This window comes from Argiope bruennichi, chromosome 11 (genome assembly GCF_947563725.1).
Source record: "Argiope bruennichi chromosome 11, qqArgBrue1.1, whole genome shotgun sequence".
NCBI lineage: Eukaryota > Metazoa > Arthropoda > Arachnida > Araneae > Araneidae > Argiope > Argiope bruennichi.
Window position 1 is genome coordinate 20,683,431 of NC_079161.1, and position 4,780 is coordinate 20,688,210.

Below are 4,780 nucleotides of genomic sequence, written 5' to 3' on the forward strand. Positions count from 1 at the left end.
AGTTCTTTACCGTCGGTCCTGACTATGACTCTTCGACTCCACTGGTCCACGACTACCCGGCAGCTGCGTCTGCTTCCTTTTATAGGTCTCAGGAGGCGGGCTAGAAGCCCCTCAACCAATCAGGAAAGTTCGAGGCGTAACTCAGTTCCTACTGGACGGATCGGGAAAATTCTCGATGTTTCGGGTATGATCCATTTTGGCGCCAAAGTCGCCAAATTCGTCGCCAAGTCGCCAAATGGTCACCAAGTTTGTCGCCAAGCTCTGGGACCTCCTATGGAACCGACTATGCTGGGAAGCCGCATCACAGATTCGTAACAATACAATTCAATTTTGGTATACAATTAATGCATAGTAGAGATCAATCACCAAAAAATTCGCCAAGGATCACACGATATATTCAGTAAAAATACTGAATTCTCGCCAAAGGCCAATCTTTCGTATGTATTGTAAGCCAATACCATGGAAGGAAATTTCTGGGATGACACCTTTATTAGAGAGTATATGAGAAAGTTTCGGTTTGAGCTGATTTGCTCCAAATATCCAACTATACTAATCCATAGGTAATTGACTTCTAATTCTATCGATATTCATCCATATAACTTTAATCGAGTAATTCTTGTTCATCAAAAAATTTATTTCTTCTATCTCGGAAACGGCTCTAATAATTTGGATGAAATTTTACATTCTGGTTAGATTTTACTTTTTACACTCATGTCCATAAATGAAGGATAATTCAGAGTCACGCTGAAATCGAACACTAAAATACATATATCACCCATAAAATGACTACACACATTTTCAAAAGTCATATGCGAATTGCAGGAAGCCACTAGATGACACAGATAGTACGTCACAATGACGAGAGTGTAAGTTTGGTTTGGTTTGGTTATATTAACGTCCTGTTTCAAGCAACACTAGGGCTATTTTAGGACGAACCTCGTCATTTTGAACCGCGGTCAGATGACGAGGACGACACCTGAGCTGGCATCCCCCTCTCCACACCACACCAGCGGGAGGACGTTTGGTCATAACGGATTTAACGTGCAACAGACCCCCTCTCACGACGGTTCTACGGTGGAATCGAGTCACGAACCTGAAACCCTCCGATTCCGAAGCCGAGACCTTACCACCAGGCCATCGCGGACGACGAGAGTGTGTGAAAGTAATGTATAAGGAATACAGGCAAAGAAATAAAATTGTTCGCAAGCGCTTTATAAGCCTTGCAGTGCAATAACCGCATAGTTATGACACAAAGGCCGAATTTGGATGATTTTTTACGTGGTAGAATTATTGGCCGCCTGGAATGTGGGCGAACCCACTTGAAGTATCCGAGGAACTTGGAATTGCTCAGAGTGTCATCTCCAGGTTTTAGCAAGGGATACGTGGCCTGGTGGATAGAGTGACATCTTGCTCACCGCGTCTTTTTGGTGTGGCGTGGTGTAGAGAAGGAGGGGCCAGCTCAGGTGTCGTCCTCGTCATATGACGGAGGCTCAAAATTACGATATCCTTCCCAAAATAGCCCTAGTGTTGCTTTAAACGGGTTGTTAATATAACTAAACTAAACCAGGCTTTGGCAACGATTCCAAGATGATGGTTATGTGAGTAGACGTACAGCACAGGTCGGCCCAAATTTACAACATCGAATGAGGACCGGTATTTGGCAGTTACTGCCAAAAGGAACAGACAGATCGCAGCATCAGACCTGTCTTGTTAACTCTTTTCAGCCACTGGTACGACAGTTTCAAGGCAGACCGTGTACAGACGCTTAGGGCAGATTGGTCTATATGTTCGTAAGCCTGTAAGATGTGCTCCACTTACTGCAACTCACTGTCGCCTGCAGTTAGCCTGGAGTAGAGAACATGCATTGCGTACACCGCAACAGTAGGCTTGTGTGATGTTTTCCAACGAGTCCAGGTTTAGCTTGAAGTCTCATTCACGCCGGCCTTTCATATGAAGAGCGCTAGGTACCCGTTACCATCAAGCGAACATCATTGAACGACACCGTTACAGTGGTGCAGGAATGCTCGTTTGGGGAGGAATTATTCTGTGTTCCAGAACTGACCTGTATGTTCAAATTGGAACTCTGACAGGCCAAATCTATCGGGACGTCATTCTGGAACAACATGTACGTTTGTTTCGGGGCACCATAGGCGCAAAATTCGTGTTTATGGATGACAACACCCATTCTCACCGTGCAAACATCGTAAACGAATGCCTTCGATCGAAGAATATCACCCGTATGGACTGGCCAGCATTCTCACCGGACTTGAATCCAATAGAACACGTTTGGGACATGCTTGGCTGCCGAGTTTCAGCCCGTCAACCACCTCCTACATGTCTACCGGAACCTTGGAGAGCATTGCTTGATGAGTGGAGTAGTATTCCCCAAAATCAGATCGATAATTTGATACTCAGAATGCCTAGGCATTGTACGGACTGTATTGCATCGTCTGGGAGACATACTATGTATTAACCATCATACCACCCATGTAATATTGGTTTTTGTAAAAAGCTTTTTTTTTCTGTAATTTGCTCCAGGGTTTATGGATGACAACACAAGTCGCAATTTTTATTAATGATATCAAACATATAGCCTGCCGGCGTCCTGGCATAGGGGTAAGCGCGTCTTCTCCGAGATCTGAGCGTCCCGGTTCGGGCTTGGTTGTTCTTCATCTGTGTTCTATCTGTGAGGTGTGTGAATGTGCTCCCCCTGTAAAAAGGGGTTGTGCAAGCGAATGTGTGAGTTTCATCTTCATATGAGCTAAAAATCAGACTTCTGCCCTCGGGTGCTTAGGTAAGTAGTCCTCAGAAGTTACTGCATCCACCTTCCGTTGTAACGCGGACACGACTTCATCATCATCATCATCAAACATATAGCCTCTTTTTTGCTCTTTAACTTTTGTTTAATAAATAGGCTTTACAAATAAGTCGCATTTGTTTTGCTTCTGACTCTTTCTTTTCCTGAACTTGCATTATCCTTAATTTATGGACATGAGTGTGATTTTATCTATATAGGCATCTTTCCTGAAAGTGTTTTTTTCTATCTCCACTCATGCCGGTATCTCGTAAAATCTTGTGGTACGAGCATTATTACCATAGGATGATAACCTACTGATCCTTGTGAAAGAAATTGTAAAAAAATCATTAAAATTTTATTTAGATGACGCAATATGACATTATCAGAATATGAACATGTTTGGCTTGCATCCAATATCAACAATGTAATTATTGTGTTATGTACATTAATGTACATGTATGTTACAAGTTACATTATCATATGTAAATATTTTATCCATAAAAACACAATTCTACAAAAAAAAAATGTCGAGAGAAGCTTGGTTTTCCATGTACTTTCTTTATATAAATAACTTAGATGTTGAAACAGAGTCCAACAAAAATTGATTAATTAGTGTATATTCTTATTATTTTAACTAATTTTTTCGTGTTTACTAAACAAGTTTCATGTCTTTTAGACAGGAAAAAGAGTTTATTTAAAAAAAATAACTTTATTAAACACATGATATCGGAATTTGTGACGAATTCGCAAAAAGAATACTTCTTAGAGAACTTCTAAAATTTGTTGATTGTTTGCTCGAATCATTTGTATTGAGTTTAAATTACTATCCAATAAAACAAAAATATTGTAATCAACAAAATGCCTCAATGATTAGGATTTCAATAAAATAAGTATATTCATACAATTCGTTATGCTTATTGATGTAAAAATTGGATTTAATATGAAAATTCGTTATCATTATTAAGTTTTTAAGCTCTTAGTTTATATTTAAACACTGTGATGTTCGTTGAAAACTTTATCAAACCGTGTGTAAAGCAGACCGATAAAGCTCGAAACAAATTTGGGGGGTGCAGTATATTTTTATAAAATAAGTCTTCCCTAAGACATTTTGTGGCTTTTTTCTTCAAAATTTAAATCATATTTTAATTAAATAAAAGTTTAATATTTTCCTTAATGATTTCGGGGTCCAAAATAAATTTACCCTCCAAAAATTAATTTTACACCGTTTTAAAATTTAAAAAATTAATTTATCAGGGTCTTTAATTCTTTAAAGTGAGTTTCAAAATTTATCATTTAACATATGATGTAAGAGATTTTTCTGTTAGTTAGTTGCATGATGCAAGAGAAGTCTGTTTAATTGTAGAGTCAGCTTTATCACAACAAATTTTAATTTTAAAAAAAATTGCATATTTATATTTAATTCTATACATAATATATTAATGTTCGTAATAATATATAATTCGTAATAATATATAATATATTAATATTCACATGTTTATATTTATATTTAATTTACAGGACTTTCTTAGAGACTTTTGTTTCAATTTTAATAGAGGTATCTAGTATTTTTTTATTATTTTGATATAGTTTAACAGATTTATAAATTTTATTTTGAAACAATGGCTTAGCGGTCTTAATAAAAACGCGGACAATAAAGTAATTAATATTTCTATCTCGATAATATTATCATGCGAAGAGTTTTAAATTAATTCAGGTTCAAATTTTATTTAAATTTCTTTCGAAATAAATGTGTGTGTGCGAAACTAATTTCATTCAAGAATATTTTTTTTCCAGAAAAAAAAATATTTATTTTATCTGCGTTTACTAACTGTAATCACCACCTAGAGAGCAGAACTCACTTTTATCCGAACCAAAACACTTCAAAATATATATTTATTTCATATCAAATGATAGTAAGTTGAAGTGTTATCCAATATTTCGAAATCGGTGAGTTGAGAGATTAAAAGAAAAAGTTGACTGTTA